The following is an 18,587-nucleotide window of genomic DNA, read 5'->3' on the forward strand; positions in this document are numbered from 1 at the left end:
CTCACGGGATCCGCAGGGCAGTTCCGCTTGATGGCAGTATTGCTCCACGGACACCAACAGGCCCTTCCCCCAGGGCCTCTCCCTCCGCCCCTCGCCAAAGAAAAAAGGCCAAGTCCTGGCCACCTGGCCCCCAACATGGCGGCTCCCATGTCTTAGCCACTCTTGTGGGGGAGCATACTACTTCTCTGGTTTGTGGAGGTGTGTCTTTTTCCCCTTTGGCTCTCCTCAGCTTGCTTTTTTGTCCAAAACTCTAGGGGGATGCCAATCGAAGCTCAGGGGGACTCCTGGTAGTGGACATAAACCCATCCATGATTCCATCTTTAGCACGGCTGGTTTGCAGGGTCCCTCAGTCGGCATGGTGGTCATGGGCCTAGGGTCGTATCTTCTCATCACTTCTAGGTTTCCACTTGCTCATATTCTGATTAGGGTATCCTTAGGTAGGTAGGTTACTTTGAGATGCCTGCCTTCTCTGGCAGCCCCTGGCCGCCAGGCAGAAAGTTTTGTGGTAGTCAATGGGTATTGTCTATCCCTCAAAATAAAGGTATACTTCCTATTGCTAAAGGATTGAGGGTTTTTGAGTGTCTGTCTGTGTATTGCAGGGCTTCCCTGGGATTCAGTGTCAATGGTGGCCCACAGGAGTTGGTGTGGATAGTAGCTGTGTGCCACCTGTGAGATGGCAAGGCACCTCAGCGTGGATTTGGGTCAATCTCTGATTGTCTCATATTCCTATCGGGCATGGTAAACACCTGGTTGTGGTTAGGTATCAGGGATTTACCTAGTTTCTACCTTATTGTTTCTTTTAGCTCCTGGTGAAGCCCTTTGTTTCACTGTGGTCAACCGGGGAATAGGTTTGGAGACATGCCAGTGATATTAAGTGGCCTCTTAGTGCTTCAATAGCTCTTCGACAAAGAGGCAGGGGGAGATGCCGCTTCTGAGGTACACATTGTTTGAAAGACCTCTCTCCTAATGAGGTGAGATATGGACAGGAGGCAGAGGACTCGAAGAGAACTACATGTCCACCTCCAGGAGCACAGCACTTCACCATATGCTCCATGTTGAAAAGAAATGGCAATGACACTGTCTTCTGTTCTTTTTCCTTATTTTCTGAGTTTGCATTTATCTCTTTCTCTATCTAAAATTGTCATACTCTGGGTGTTGGTAACACTTTCAATTATAGTGAGTTGCACAAAGCAATACCTAAGGAACCCCCAGGACTGAGTGGAGGTCTTCCAGACCCACGCTCGAGGAGAGATGTGTGTCCCTTTCAGGGGCATTCTGTCTGTTTCCACGGCAGTCTGTGTGTGCACAGGCAGAGTCTATGCAATTCCACATGGCTTTATGCTCCATGGGACTCCTCGAATCTCAACTTTGTTTTAAAAGATGCTATTTATTTATTTGAGAGAGAGAGAGAGAATGAGCACACGCATGCAAGCAGGGAGGGGCAGGAAGAGGGAGAGAGAGAATCTTAAGCAGACTCCCCCCACTGAGCGCCTCAGATCATGACCCAAGCCAGTATCAAGAATTGGACGCCCAACCAACTGATCCACTCATCACACCCCCCACCCCGGAACCTCAACTCTTGAGACCCCTACTTTTGGTCACTTTTAACAGGAGTCACGCAGTGAATCACACCCAAGGTTCCCATTACCTCTTTCTCCCATATGGCAGTTATCAGGGAGCATAATCCTTCCCTGTCCCTTGGCTGTTGTATAGAAAGTCATACTGGGGAAGGCGTGGGGTGTCATGGCCCAATGCTCCTTTTGCAGGCTACAGGTGGCATCTTTCCTCCTGCCTAGAACCTAGAACAAGAACTTGACTTGAACACACAGCTGTGTCCAGGATATACTGTGAAAGGCTCATAGGACTGACCAACAAGTTCCTTTTGAAAGCAGGGCTGCCACAGAATTGGCACCATGCCCTTGCTGCTTGGACCCTGCCTCTGCCCTTTTCTAAGGCAGGAACCTTGACCAGACTAGTGTCCAACCCTACCTAAGCATGGTGGTGCTACAAGGTCCCTAGCCCACCTGCAGAAGCCTTCAATTATTTTGAGCTACAGTAGGAAGTATCATCCTCATGGCATTTGGATAAAGGCACTTGAGTAAGAAGAAAGAAAACATGTCTGGTTTCTGGTTATACCTTCACGCAACATTTTCACTTGGAGGAATGGAAGTACACCTCCTGAAGACTTCATGCTTTCAAGTTCCTTGGTTTGTCAAGAAAGAAAATTAGAGCTCACAGAGAGATCTATATTTGGCTGCCCTAATATGCTCCCCCAAACCCCATACCCACTAGCACATGTACTCTCTTAATATTCTAGCAAGCATTTGTTCCCAAGTTTTCCCTGACCCGGCAGGAGGCCATGGTGCAGCGAGCTAGACCCAAGAGCGATCAGGAGATGATGGGAAGAACAGGTATGGAGAGATCCACTCAAAGCAGATGGCAACAGGCATTACAGGCCTGGCTCTCCTGAAAAGGCCTCCAGTGACCTCTCCCCACATGGCGCTGGGACTGCTGCTTCCATGAGTGACGTGGGGAGCCAAATGTTCTGTTATCTAGTAGTTGGCTTCACAGGAACTGGGGCCCAAGTCAGGCTGAGGCCCAATCCCTTTCCACTCTCCCTGGTCCTGCAGGACACTGACCTTGAATTCCTCATATAGATCGCTGTAAGTAATATACAGAGATGATCTAGGTGCTCATGCATGCATCTCCTTTTTCCTGTTCCACAATCAGGAACTGACCTGAGAGCCTTTTCTACCATGGCTGAAACTCTGGTACTGTACACAAGTGTCTTGGTGTCAGGAACCTGCCTGGGGAGTCTCTCCTTCTTGAGCCTTGCTGAAATACCACGATCACTGTATTTTTCCTACGGTAAAATAAACTCTCTTGAAAAAGGAAAACGAGCACTCACTCACCCAAAACACCAGCACTGGCTTCTTCGTTTTCATTTCTCTTTCATTTCACTCTGCCTCCCCTGCAACGAGAGAGAGCTCATTCGGTATGGAACCACCACGGTGCTGGGGAACAGGATGTTGTGTACATCCCACTCAAGCAACCGAGTGTTTCTGGTTACTATTCCTACTACCTCTGGGGTCAACCAAAACTTCTGAATACAGCAGGGTGAATACATCAACTTCACTCATTCTTCAAAAATTGCACAGATTGTCATTCAGGGGTGTCAGAAAGCAGCTCATATAGAATGCACTGGGTGAAAACTGAAGATAGCTTCCACAGTCTCTTTTCTGAGCCACAGCCATTACCTTGGCATTTATACTCAGAGCTTTCCCCCTCAGTTCTGGACCTGCATGACTATGGAGGGATATCAATGGGTATTTTGGCAGGCCTGCATCCTCCTCCAGAATGGAGTAACAGACCCTTTACTGAGCAGCAACTCATTTGACTCAAAGGGGTACCAGGTATCTCCTCTCTGGTTGTGCTGAGATCCACCACATTGACTTTCTAGGGATGTGGACATTTTCTCTTAAGGATGTGGCAAGTTACGATTTACCAGCCTCTTTCCTCTGTGTGGACGCTGACACAAGAGAATGTATCCTGGTCACACATACCCACACTTCAGTAACCATGACTCAGTATGCTGGTTGAAGAGGGAAGGAGAGAAGTAGAGAAACCCAGTGTCTGACGAGAAGGGACAAGTAAAATAACCTATGCTCTACCCCCTGGCAGAGATGAGGGTACCCTATACTGGGTAGCTATGAGAAAACAAATGGAGAGGATCGAGCAGGCAAGGACATTTACTCGGCACAAATGTGCCAAGGCCAGGATACCTATATGCTGGGAGAGCAGCCAAATGTGAAAGTGTATAAAGTACTATGTAGGACTTGTGGAGTCAGAGAGCAGAATGTAGCATGACCTCTGTGTCTGTTAGATTTCATTTGCATGCAATCCCTGCAGCATACAGGAAGAAAAACTACATGTGGTTCCCATTGCAGGTAGGGAGTTGGAAGGCAGAGAGACAACTTGGGAGCAGTCACCATGCAACGCTAAGGGCTTTTCTTTGATTGGGCAAAACTTCTATCCAACACGGCATCTCCAAGGCAGTTACAGGGAAAAATACAGAGGGAAAATTTATACATATGCATACACATGTATGACACATAAACATATTTATGTGTCTATTATTAAGGAAAAAGTGAATCCTGAATGAATGAGCAGGTGTTCTGAAGGTAGAATATAGAGACACTCCCAAAGACGACTTCCCAGGAGGGGCTGCTAAACAATGGCCCTCACCTAGGTCATCTGACTGTGTGGATGAAGCCACTGGGCTCTTCATCTGTCCTATGGACTTCACCCCTCCCACCCCCAACCCACACAACCCACCTGGGGCATTCAGTGGCAGAGTGACTGAGGCTCCTGGAGATGAGCATGGGCAAACCACCTCCCTGTCTTCTTACCTAACAGGGCCTCTGTCACTTCCTCCATAATGGCCTACTCCTGAGCCCTTAAGCTGGTTGAAGTAGCTGGATGAATGCAGAAAAGAGGTAATAACTCAAAGAAAAGAAAGAAAATCCAGGTCCTGGTGACAGTTACTGCTATGGAATCAATGTCCTCAGAAAGTGAGGATTCTGCCCCAAAAGAACCATATGGGTATCCATACAAAAGTGTGCAGAGAAAACAGGGTCCCAGTTCCCAGGATATCCACATTTAAAACTCTTAGATGTGGTGATGAATCCACAGACGTATGTATTCTTTCGGATGCTGTTATAGGTATAGTCTCACTGCCATTAAGAATCCAAATATAAGAGATACCACTTCCCCCAACACCCCAGTACAGTCAACCCCATTTGGGGACTTAGTTGGCCTTAGAGTCGTCAGGAACCTTTTTTGATCCTTAAAGGGCAGAGGGAGAAACCTCACAAGCACGCATGCATGGCATTTCTGAAGCAACAGTGCCATCAAGCGGATACTTTTTGAGCAAAGCCTGCAGCACCTTCCTGTCTTCTGCTGAGAAGGCCTGTGAAGGGACAAAGGGTGGTACTGGGGCACCCACAAGATTCTGGGCCAGACCCAGAACACCCCCAGAATCAGTGGGGAAACGACACAGGGTGGATAGAGACAGAACTTGACCATCACGCAGCACTGGGCTGCCAGGATACAGGCCTCCCCAGGCTGTGGGGGCGTGGCCTCGGCAGCCGCCATGTTAAGAAACCAGGAGCTGAAGCTCCAACTCCAGGGCATCTGGCCTGTGGATCCTTGCCCTTGGTGCAGGAACAAGCTCAGCCAGTGAGGTCCCTGGGGTCTCAGGGCCACGGGTAACCCAGCACAAGAGGCCACAAGCTCAGCTGCCACCCCTTGGTGGGGTAGCATCTTTCAGACAGGATGGAAAATTTCCTGATTATTTGGTACTAGACCCAGACAAGGAAGAGTAATGCAGGTACACTGCAGGTTTGAGCTAGAACTGTGTTTTGTTTACTTTGGCTCCCTATACAAAGAGAATCTGGGTTTCAGGCCCCAAAGTATCCCAGAAAGCCCTACCTGTCCCATACAACAGAGGCTGTAGAAACAGAATGAAACAGGACAGGATCAGTATACTGAGATGGACATCATCCTCCAGAGTGAAGGGATCCAGGTCTGTTTTCTGCACTACTTGTTGGGAATGTCACAGCTCAGAAGCATCCTATTCCTCAACCTCCCTCCCACTATATGAGTGTATGACATGGGTCCTCGTTTAGGGACTCTCCTGGGATTTCCTGTATGGGGTCCATGTTCTATAGGTGGCCAGAGGAGTATACTGAGACCACCTTGGTCTAGGGAACAATCAGACCATGTCGATCAGGACCTGGCCCTGGGAGCTCAGCAAAAAGTTCAATCCCAAAAGGCTATGCCTACATAAGGCCACAAGTATAAAATGAAGGAGCAGTGGGTTTCCCACACCCTTCCAGGAGGGGTGAAATCAAGGAGTGTGTGTGGAGGAAGAGCTGAGCCTGGAAACCTGCTCCCAGACAGCCTCCTCAGCAGGTAAAAGCTAGGCAAAGAGCATGAGCTACCCCAGAGGTTCTTCCAGAAGCAGGCTATCAGAACAGCTGAAGTCTAAAATGAATTGCTGTGTGCCCAGGAGTATGTGCCTTGTTCCTGTCTTTGAGAGACATGCTTGATCTGTGGTGGATATGGGGGAGGGGGGTATCTCTCAACAGCTGTGAGCTTTAAGCACCATCTTCAGACCTCTTGATTTCCCAGCTGTGGGGGCAGGCATGGGGTTGAGACCTTGGAGATCCAAGAGTGAATGGAAGCCAAGGCCATTCCTTATCATCACTGAAGTGAGTCTCAGGGAGTCTTGGGGAAGGTGACCAAGAACGCCAAAGGCAGCAAATTACTGGCTAGGGAATCTGCAATGCTCTGCTAAGCCACAGATGGGTCTGGAAGTCCTGGATCCTAGAGACACCAGCAAATGACACCACAGTTGGTAAGACTGAACTCAGGCAAAGGGCTCCTTCAGCCTGGCTCCTTTTTCCTGGTGTGGGCTGGTCCCTTCTGGACTCTGCTTGCTTGCTTTCACTGGGCCTCAGACCCTTTAGCACAGGGTAGCCAGGCTCCACATCTCATCTCTGAGCTGGACAGTAGAAGGTCACTGTCCTGTTTCTAGGACTGCCAGTCGCAGCAGCCCTCCAGTGCCCACAGTAGTGTTTGGCTGGGCTTTACTCGGCCCAAGAGAGGCTTTCAGGGCCCTGGTCTGTCCAGGCCAAACCTGCTCTTGCTACAAGGGGAAAGGGCACTTGGCCAAATGCCTACAGCCTTCTGGCTAGGGCTCCTTCCGAGGGCTTCCTCTACTCCTGCCCAGACATATCCACTACTAGGGTGCCAAGCCTTAGTTTCCTGAGCCAGACCCACCAGTCTCCTAGACCATGATCCTTATCACAGTGCCAGTCTCTGGAGCTTCCCCAACCCAATTCAGTCTTGGGTCATGCTTACCACCCCCCCCCTCCCAGCCTAGTGGGTCTCCTGACCTCCTAGGGACACACTGTCCTTATCTAACACTTCACCCTCGTCTCTCCTCCCCCAGGAAGTGATGGTGCAGGGTAGGTGGGATTTGCAAAGTATTTCCTCTTGGTGGCAGTACTGCACCAGAAATGCCAATGTGCCCTTCCACCCCACGTCCTTTCCCTCCACCCTTTCCTAGGGAAAAAAACACCAACCTGTGTGCAGTCTGGCTAGCACAAGGTGGCTCACCATCTTGGCCACTTTAGGCTAAAGGGGCAAACGCCTCAAAATCTGGCGCTCCATCCTGCAAGGCCTGGTCTCTGTAGAATCTTCTTGGACTGCCTTCAGGACACAAAGGCAATGACTCCCCATCTAGGCACCCGAGCAGTGGATCTGAAAGTAACTCTGGCTGTTTCTTTAGCACTCCACATTTGCCAGCCCCTCCAAAAACATCCTGACCATGAGGTCTCATGTAGCTTGATACAAAGACAGTTGGTCTACAGGCACCAGGAGAAGTCAAGTAAGGTAAATCTCTAGTTGCAATACAATAATCCTAATTAACCTGGTTTATGTTACATGACTGTTCATACTTTTCAGATATGGATTATTATATATGGGTCAGAAATGGAACTACATGGTATTCTAAAGACACCTGTCCTTGTATCTGGCCTATATTCATTTTCCCAGTGCTTCCTACGAGAAGATTTTTAATGAAAAACACGTAAGATTTCTGTACGCTTGTGAGAATTTGTGCATTTCACTGTGAAGCATTTCATATGAAGGCACAAGCCTTTGGTCCTGTTTCTGAGCAATTGGCACATGCTATATGATGAAGACTACTTGATGTCAGGTACACCTCTAGAATCCACTTTTCAAGACTGTGGCAGATGCAAGGGGGAATAATCTCCAACGTGTACTGAAGGAACACACTGGCCAGGTAAAGTGTCTGAAGACAACATAATCAGAAGGAAATTCATTCTGCTGGTGTGCCCACATCCCAATTCCCCAGCTGCCCGCACATTGTTCTGGCTGGGAATATACAGACAAATCATGTTTTCTTTTGTGTTTTTTGTTTGTTTGTTTTTTCCTCTTGATCTACACATTTTTTTTTAATTTTATTATGTTATGTTAGTCACCATACAATGATCTACACATGAAGGTACTGCTCCAGAGGCCCGATGTGACTGAAGGCCGTTAGAAATCTTTTAAATCAATTGAGAAAAATCAAGCAAAATTCTAAAGAGCCTCCACTGCATGCCACAGACCTCCAAAGAAAAGCAAGTCACAATCTTATGTTATCCTTTTCATCCTCAAAAGATTGTCCCATGCTTGACAGCAAACTGTTTAGGTGGACGGTAAAATGTTTCTACCTCAGTCTATGTGTGCACTGACATAGAGGTGTACACATATCCACCCGGATCTTTCTTTCTGGTTTCATATTGAAGGAGACTCATCAAACTTCAACCCTTCAGGAACCTTTCTGCGTGTCCCCCTCAAAAGAGGACACACTTCTCCCAAGGATTCAGGCCCACGAGGACCACCATCTCATTCTTTCTATGGCAGGCAATGTATATTCCGTCCCATAGCTGAATAACAGGACATCCCACTAATTTACCTCTAGAGGTCCTTCTGGTCCCTTTCTACTTCTCAACTCTACAAATCCTGAGTTAAAGACACTCTCTTGGATGCACTCCTCTGCTCATTTATATGTGAATATAATTCCCCTCTGCATTTTCAGAGAAGCAACAGAATGAACCAAAATTCTCATGTACTTTCAATTTTTGGATCAATGTTGCCAAATGGTTTTCCAAGAGGCTCGTACCTAAATGCATCCTGCCCAGTATTAGATGTCCCAATTCTAACAGAACTGGCTAGTCTTTTTCATTGAGCTCAATATAAAAGGTAAAAGGGATATATACTGATGAATATACAAATGCCTGCCTCCATTTCCTTATGTTTCCTGGGCTAAAGTAGGTTTACATTGAGATGGAGTTCAACTGATCAGTCTAAAGTTTCGTGGATGCTTGGACTTTAATCAGGTTTAGAAAGCCCCCTTTCATGCCATCCTTTGAACTAGATTCTCCAATTTTCAAACATTTTAGTTTAGCTCTCATCAGCAAATAAGGCCCTATGTACAATCAAAGCACAAACAGGAACAGAAGACCCTAAAGAACATGATTAGTATTGTGTATTCCATAGTTTGAAGAGAGCCACTGTATATCATGTTTAACTAGGCCTTGAAAAGAAAAGGCAATAGAGATTTGTTTTATTTTGATCCTCTTAAACTCTTTTTTTTTTTTTTTTTTTTAATTCTGGTTTACAGGTTCCACAGTACTCTAAACTTAGCCCACCCTGTTAGGTACACTAGGGTGTCTATGCCCTTTTCAAATTAATCAATTGAGATATAGATCACCTTCTGGAATCACTGGATTAATGTCTATTGCCCACACGTCTTACCTGCAATGGTCAAGCCAGCCTGCTCTCCTTGGCTTCCAGTTAGATTACCAAGATCCTCTTATCTGGAAAGATACCTGGGACCTCAAGTGGGAGGTTCACTCTATCGCCATGTCAGTGTGAACCCTTGTCAAAAGGGTACACTGAGACTATTACCATGCTCACAATATTGGGGTAGAGACCACATGAGACTGTGTGGATTAGGATGTTGGCCTGTGCTCAGCTTATAAGGTCTCAGTCAGCATCTTTCCCACATAACATTAACTTTCAAAATCTTTAGAATTTCAGCAAATGTGTTAAAGAAGAAATGCAAGGGTTTCAGCACCCTCTAATGAGATGTTAAAAAAAAAAAAAAAGTAGTAACATTTGAATTCTGTTTGCAACACTGCGCTGTAAGAGAGAAAATATTTCAGAGAAATTGATTTGTAACTTTTTACCCAAGTTTTACCCACCCAATGCTGAAAAATCCTATGCTTTCAATTTTTTCCACCTTTCCTAGGGTTCATAAGAACCAATATGGAAAATACTTATATCCTTCACTGACACCTAGAGGGTTAACAAAATTCTTAATAATCAAGTAATCAAGGACTCTATCAATTTTTTCAGCCCAATTCCATGGACAAATATCCCCTTACAAAACAGAATAAAGGGATTTATATTACCAACAATTAAGGATTATATACCTAGGAATAAATCTAACAAAAGCATGAAAAACTTACATGAGGTAAACTTTAAATAGTGTCCTGACAGAAAAGCACACTTAAACCACAGTAAAGATATATTATATTCTTGAATAAAAAGATTCAACCTCTTGAATATATTAATTCATCATCAGTTAATTAATCAATCTATTCTAATCCCAAGAAAAATCCAAAAGGCTTTAGAAGACCTTGTTGTTGTTTTCCATTATTCATAAGGGACAACAAAATAAACAGGTAGGAATATCAGGTGGGTTTTGATAATGAACAGCCATGTGGTAGGATGACTAGCTCTACCATGTATACAGAACACAAAGACCAAGAATAGACCCCAAAATGGGCCACTTTCTTACACCATACACAAAAATAAACTCAAAATGGATTAAAGATCTAAATGGAAGAACTGAAACCATAAAACTAAAACACACACACACACACAGGCGGTAAACTCTTAAGATATCAGACATCAGCCTGGGCAATATTTTTCTGGATCCGTATCCCAAGGCAAGGGCAACAAAAGCAAAAATAAACAACTGGGACAATGGTAAATTAAAAAGCTTTTGCACAGTAAAGGAGACCATCAATAAAATGAAAAAGCAACCTACTGAATGGGAGAAGATATTTGTTAATCATATATCCAATAAGGGGTTAATACCCAAAATATATAAAGAACTCATAAAACGCAGTAACAAAAAACAACCCTATTAAAAAATGGCCAGAGGACCCAAACCGATATTTTTCCAAAGACATACAGATGGCCAACAGACATATGAAAAGATGCTCCAACATCACCTAACATCAAAGAAATGCAAATCAAAACTACAATGATATATCACTTCACACCAGTCAGAATGGCTAGTATCAAAATGACAAGAAATAACAAGTGTTGGTGAGGATGTGGAAAAAGAGGAACCCTTATGCACTATTGATGGGAATGTAAATTGGTGCAGCCACTAGGGAAATATGGAGGTTCCTCAAAAAATTAAAAATAGAAATACCATACAATCCAATAATTCTACTATTGAGTATTTATCTGAGGAGACCAAAAGAACTAATTCAGAAAAATATATGCACCCAATGTTTACTGCAGCTTTACTTAAAATATCCAAGATATGGAAACAACCCAAGTGTCCACTGATAGATCAATGGATAAAAATGTAGTATATATATACACAATGGAATATTACTCACCATAAAAAGAATGAAATCTAGCCATTCATAACAACACTGATGGACTTAAAGAATATTAACTAAATGAAGTCAGACAGAGAAAGACAAGTATCATATGATTTCACTTACATGTGGAATCTAAAAAACAAAACAAAACAAAAAATAAGTATTCTCAGAAATACAGATGACAAACAGGTGGTTGCCAGAGGGGAGGAGGGTGGGGTAATGGGTGAAATAGGTGAAGGGAATTAACAAGTACAAACTTCTAGTTATAAAATAAGTTATGGGGATGAAAAGTACAGCATAGGGTATATAGTCAATAATATTGTAGTAACTTTGTATGGTGACAGATGGTTACTACACTTACTCTGAGCATTTCATAATGTATATAATTGAATCGCTATGTTAGACACCTGAAACTATTTTTTAAAAGATTTTATTTATTAATGTGACAGAGACAGATCACAAGTAGGCAAAGTGGCAGGCAGAGGGAGAGGGAGAAGCAGGCTCCCCGCTGAGCAGAGAGCCTGATGCGGGGCTCGAACCCAGGACCCAGGGATCACACCCTGAGCCAAAGGCAGACGTTTAACCGACTGAGCCATCCAGGCACCCGCTGAAACTATTTTTTAAGTGTATTTATTTTTAGTGATCTCTACACTCAATGTGGGGCTCAAACTCACAACTCCAAGATCAAGAGCCAGCCTACTGAGCCAGCCAAGGCACCCCCACCTGAAACTAAATACTATATGTCAATGACACTTCAATAAATTAAAAAAAAGACCCAAAGACATACAAGAATTTAGCATACAGGGGCTCCTGGGTGGCTCAGTCAGTTAAGCATCTGACTTCTGCTCAGGTCATAATCTCAGGGTCCTGGGCTCAAGCCCGCACCAGGCTCCACACTGGGTGGGGAGGCTGCTTGTCCCTCTGCCCCCCCTGCCCCGACTTGTGCACACTCTCAAATAAGTAAATAAAATCTTTAAAAACAAACAATTTAGCATACAAAAGGTAGCCTCCCAAATCAGTGGAGGTAAAGACACATTTGGGACAAAGGGGTACCCATCTAGAAAAGATGGATCCAAGAATTAAATGTGCAATGAACAGAATCATACAACTACTAAAAGAAAGCATGGGCTGATTCCATTGTAAATGTGCAGGAGGGAAAGCCTTTCGATCTTTGATTCAAAACCCATCAAAGAAAACATGGATACATATGAACAGGCAAAATTCACCATATTAAAAAAACCCCTCATAATCAAAGTCAGAAAAGCAATGATAAATAAGAAAATATTTTCAACTCACACTTTAGAGGACGCTTTAGAAATAATTTTGGTACCACCCAATAGTAAAAGATATTAACAGCCCACAGAGAAAGAAACACAAAAGTACCCTAAATATACAAAAAGATTCCCTACCAACTCATAAGGAAAATCTAAGCAAAAATTGCACTGTTGTACAATTTCTTACACATCAAGGGTTTCTACTCATGACCTGCCCCTCTGAGGAGCTTGTATTACTAGTTTATTGTATCAACTTTTTATGTATTAACTATTTCTGGCCCTATGTTGAATCTGGCTCATCTTTTAAAAAAAAGATTTATTTAGAGAAAGAAAACACGATGGGGAGAGAGAATCTCAAGCAGACTCCGCGCTGAGCATGAAGCCTGACATGAGGCTCGATCCCAGGACCCAGAGATCATGACCTGAATCCAAATCAAGAATTGGATGCTACACCACCTAGGCACCCCAAATCTGGCTCATCTTAAGTGGTCTCAAGTCATCACTTACTATTTTCTTGCAAGGATTTATCCTACACATGCAGAGAGTAAAATGCCATTTCACAGGCTGATGTTTTCACACAAAGTGTGGAGTCAATCTCTTTGAATACTTAAAATGGGTGCTGTCCCTCATGTGAAAATCCCTAACCCTTACGTTTCAATTGCTATCTCATGCCATCAAATCTTCTTTGCAGAACTTAACATGAGGTGTTAAATTGTAGAAATGAGATTAACATTTGCCTCAGTATCATAATTTTGTATTCGAGTATCCCGTTCCCAAAAGTTTGAGTTACACCACTTCACTTTTATGAAAGACCAACATTAGTATGGTAACAGCTTTTTTCCAGAAAGCGACAATCCTCAGATTTCCTTCAGTTAGCAAAAACCAGTACTACTCTCGGACTTCCTTAAAAGTGATGTGGCGTAACATGAACTTTCAAATTTTCAGAAAGTGCGGGATACTCTTGACTTTATGCCATTTCAGCTTAGGATAAGTTTCATAGGAATGTTCTTTAATTTCTGATAGCAGGGGAAACATGTATTGCCCCTAGCCTTCATTATCTTTGATAAACTGAAACTGCTTCTTTAAAAAGCTTGTTTCTTTCAGATCCTCCTATTGCACAGAAAACTGTAAAAAGATGAAAATGTAAACCACCAGTAATCCCATTGCTTGGGGAAAGCCCCTGAAAATTTGGGGGCTTGGTTAAATGCATACGCAGAAACAGATAATTATTTTAGGTCAAAAATTCATTACTAACATCTGTGCTGTTTGATAACAATCAACTTTTCCAAAAAATTGTGTTTAAAAATCGTAATTTAAATTCCTATTTTGGGGGCGCCTGGGTGGCTCAGTCATTAACCATCTGCCTTCCGGCTCAGGTCATGATCCCAGGGTCCTGGGATCAAGCCCCACATCGGGCTCCCTGCTCCGCAGGAAGCCTGCTTCTCCCTCTCCCACCTCTCTCGCTGTGTCTCTGTCAAAGAAATAAAATCTTTTTTAAAAAAATAAATTCCTGGGGCGCCTGGGTGGCTCAGTCATTAAGCGTCTGCCTTCGGCTCAGGTCATGATCCCAGGGTCCTGGGATCGAGCCCCGCGTAGGGCTCCCCGCTCAGCCAGGAGCCTGCTTCTCCCTCTCCCACTCCCCCTGCTTGTGTTTCCTCTCTAGCTGTCTTTCTCTGTCAAATAAAATCTTTAAAAAATAAATAAATAAATAAATAAATTCCTATTTTGTCTTTAAAAGAACAGAGATGTCGTTAAAATATGGTCTGAAAGAGTCTCATCACAATCAACAGCATGGTCCTTCCACCTACATTTTTTTGTTCATGAATGGCCAAAAGGGCATGTGTATCTGGATAGGCATGTGACATACAAACACATGTGTATAAGATAAACTTTTGACCTTTGTTCATTTCTATAAATTATATAACCTACTTCTTTTTTCAGATTTCACTAGGGACTGAACAAGGTGTGACATGTGTCATAAATAATCAAACGTGGACAGAACGGATTTATGGGAGTTCTGATGCTACAGAGTAGGAACCATTTAATGAGTGAAATACAGTAAGGTTGTAGAACTAATGACAAGCTCTTAAAAGTTTTAAATACACAGGAATATAAGAGGCTGGATTTCACGCAAAAATTGCTAAAACTGATACAGGAATTCAGCAAAGTCGCAGGATATAAAATCAATGCACAGAAGTCAGCACTAACAATGAGGCAGAAGAAAGAGAAATCAAGGAATCGATCCCATTTACAATTGCACCAAAACCCATAAGCGACGTAGGAATAAACCTAACCAGAGAGGGAAAGGATCTGTACTCTGAAAACTATAGATTGCTTATGAAAGAAATTAGGGAAGACACAAAGAAATGGAAAAACATTCCATGCTCATGGATTGGAAGAACAAATATTGTTAAAATGTCTTACCTACCCAAAGGAACCTACACATTCAATGCAATCCCTATCAAAATACCATCAACGTTTTTCACAGAGCTGGAACAAACAATCCTGAAATTTGTATGGAACCAGAAAAGACCCCGATAGCCAAAGGAATGTTGAAAAAGAAAACCAAAGCCGGAGGCATCACAATTCCAGACTTCAAGGTGTATTACAAAGCTGTAGTGATCAAGACAGTATGGTACTGGCACAAAAACAGACACACAGATCAGTGGAACAGAACAGAGAACTCAGGAATGGACCCTCAACTCTATGGTCAACTAATCTTCGACAAAGCAGGAAAGAATATCTAATGGAAAAAAGACAGTCTCTTCAACAAATGGTGTTGGGAAAATTGGACAGCCACATGCAGAAGAATGAAACTGGACCATTTCCTTGCAGCATACACAAAAATAAACTCAAAATGGATGAAAGACCTAAGTATGAGACAGGAATCCATCAAAATCCTGGAAGAGAACACAGGCAGCAACCTCTCTGACCTTGGCCGCAGCAACTTCTTGCTAGACATGTCTCCAGAGACAAGGGAAACAAAAGCAAAAGTAAACTATTGGGACTTCATCGAGATAAAAAGCTTCTGCACAGCGAAGGAAAGAACAAAACTAAAAGGCAACCTACAGAATGGGAGAAGATATTTGCAAATGACAGATCTGATAAAGGGTTAGTATCCAAAATCTATAAAGAACTTACCGGACTCGGGGTGCCTGGGTGGCTCAGTCGCTAAGCGTCTGCCTTCGGCTCAGGTCATGATCCCAGGGTCCTGGGATGGAGCCCCACATCTGGCTCCCTGCTCAGCGGGAGGCCTGCTTCTCCCTCTCCCACTTCCCCTGCTGTGTTCCTTCTCTCTCTGTGTCTCTGTCAAATAAATTAAAAGTCTTTTTAAAATAACTTATCAAACTCAATACCACCCCCAAAAAAATCTAGTTAAGAAATGGGCAGAAGACATGGGGCACCTGGATGGCTTAGCCGTTAAGCGCCTGCCTCCGGCTCAGGTCATGATCCCAGGGTCCTGGGATTGAGCCCCACATTGGGCTCCCTGCTCAGCTGGAAGCCTGCTTCTCCCTCTGCCACTCCCCCTGCTTGTGTTCCCTCTCTTGCTGTGTCTCTCTGTGAAATAAATAAAATCTTTTTTTTAAAAAAAGAAATGGGTAGAAGACATAAATAGACATTTTTTCAAAGAAGACATCCAGATGGCTAACAGACACATGAAAAGATGCTCAACATCACTGGGCTTCAGGAAAATACAAATCAAAACTACAATGAGATACCACCTCACACCTGTCAGAATGGCTAAAATGAACAACATAGGAAACAAATGCTGGTGAGGATGCAGAGAAAGAGGAAACCTCTTACACTGTTGGTGGGAATGCAAACTGGTGTAGCCACTCTGGAAAACAGTATGGAGGTTCCTCAAAAAGTTAAAAATAGAACTACCCTACGACCCAGCAATTGCATTATTAGGTATTTACCCAAAGGATACAAACATAGTGATTTGAAGGGGCACGTGCACCCCAATGTTTATAACAGCAATGTCCACAATAGCCAAAATATGGAAACAGCCCAGATGTCTATCAACAGATGAATGCATAAAGATGAGGTGCACACACACACACACACACTGGAATATTACTCAGCCACCAAAAAGAATGAAACCTTGCCATTTGCAATGACATGAATGGAACTAGAGGGTATTATGCTAAGCAAAATAAGTCAGAGGACAAATACCATAGGATTTCACTCATATGTGGAATTTAAGAAACAAAACAAATGAACATAGGGGAAGGGAAGGAAAATAAAATAAGATGAAAATTGAGAGGGAGGCAAATCATGAGACTCTTAACTCTAGGAAACAAACTAAGCGTTGCTGGGGGGGAGGTAGGTGGGGGGATGGGGTAACTGGGTGATGGGCATTAGGAGGGCATTTAATGAATGAGCACTGGGTGTTATACACAACTAATGAATCACTAAATTCTACCTCTGAAACTAATAATACACTATATGTCAATGAAATTGCATTTAAATTTAAATAAAGAGCCTGGATTTCTTCACTCAGGTCACTTTACCTCTTCAAATTTAGCTCCCCTGCTAAGTTACAAATCAGGAAGAGCACAAACGACTTGTGAAAATTAACCCGTCTCACAAGTCCTATCAGTCCATTTAAAATAATGTGAATGACACTCCTCATATTCTTTTGCAACCTATTGTGTGAATCCAATGGTTTCACTTAAACAATTTACTTACTTTTTATTTTATTTTTAATTTACATCACGTGCCCTCCTCAATGTCCATCACCCAGTTACCCTATCTCCCCCACCCCCCTCCCCTCCAGCAACCCTCAGTTTGTTTCCTATGATTAAGAGTCTCTCATGGTTTGTCTCCCTCTCTGATTTAAATAAACAATTTATAGGACGGAATAGTTTCCTAGGCCAGTCGCTGGAACTGGTTTTTTTGCAAGATTTTCAAGAAAGTTTGTCAGAAATGAGTAGAGGATTGAGCCCAACACGGCCAAGAAGGACACCTATTTTTTTCCTCAGTCCCTAGAAGCAACATGTTTCTTTACACGAAACGTTACTGCTCTCGGGATACATTTTGAGAAGCCCTCCATCCAAACCGACCAAGCGGAACCTCCCGCGGCCACGCAAATAGGGAGGAAGGCCAGGGGAGAGAGGGGAGAAGGAATCCAGGAATCCGCGGGCCCACCCACAGCCACAGGGAAACGCTCCCAGGCCCACCCGCCGGCCGCGGAGGCCCCAGGGGCGCTACGACCAGGCTCTCCCCCTACCCCCGCCGGGGCACAGAACTTAGAACGTAGGCGGCGGTCCAATCCCGGCGCTCACGCCCGACCAGCCTCGCCCAAACGCCGACCTCGCCCCGCCTCGGCCCCGTCCCTCCCAGCCGTCGGGGCTGCAGCCACCGAGGGCCTAGGTAAGCACGCCGGGCACAGGCTGCCCACACGCTGGGGCACAGGGAAGGTCCTCGGGCCCGGAAGGGCCGCCCAAACCCGGCCCCCGGCCCCGGGCCCCCTCCCGTCCCAGAAAGGAAAGGAAAGGAAAGGCAAAGGGACAAAGGCCAAGGGACCCACCTGGCGGAGGCCGCGGGCCTGCGGGAAAAATCAGGTGAGCTCCGGCGCTCACGCCGGGGTAAACGGTGTGACTGCGACCCCAGCCCATCTCTGCCGTAAAGCAGCGCCCTCGAGGCCCCGGGTAGGCCGCAGCCCCTCCCCCCAGCGTCGGCGTCTCCTCCTATTCCCTGGAGCCGGCGGGGGCTGGAGATGCGGGGTCTTGGGGGAGGGGGTGAGAATCCGGGTTCCTCGGTGTGGGCCCCGCCCAAGGGAGGGGTGGGACATCCTCAGAAGGTCCCAGGTGCAAGAAGGGGCGGAGAGGCGTGGACCTGGGAAAGTCAGAGCGGAAAGCCGTGTTTTGCCATTTGCTCCGGAAAATCAATTTGTCCGCCTTGTAGGGTCCCTGCCGGCAAGACGATGAATGTGCTGAAACAAATCGAAAATTTACCCTTCAACAGTTGCAAAACTACTTGGAAAAGAAGTTTAAATAAATACACTCCCAAACGATGTTACAAGTTTGCATCATTCTTATGCCTGAGG

At 44.7% G+C, this 18,587-nt stretch overlaps 1 long non-coding RNA gene across 1 annotated transcript in view; it reads right to left on the minus strand.

Annotated features, from left to right (window-relative positions):
• The window catches only part of LOC118012250, a 63,003-nt gene extending 44,820 nt beyond the window's left edge, over positions 1-18,183 (minus strand). Inside the window, exons 1-2 of the long non-coding RNA XR_004679654.1 lie at positions 18,069-18,183; positions 2,913-2,971 (exon numbers count right to left, since the gene is read on the minus strand). This is a non-coding gene — a long non-coding RNA (uncharacterized LOC118012250). The remainder of the gene's footprint in view (positions 1-2,912; positions 2,972-18,068) is intronic.
• Between the last annotated feature and the right edge of the window lie 404 nt (positions 18,184-18,587).

The sequence above is a fragment of the Mirounga leonina genome, unplaced genomic scaffold (assembly GCF_011800145.1).
Source record: "Mirounga leonina isolate KUSES-001 unplaced genomic scaffold, KU_Mleo_1.0 Mir_101664, whole genome shotgun sequence".
NCBI lineage: Eukaryota > Metazoa > Chordata > Mammalia > Carnivora > Phocidae > Mirounga > Mirounga leonina.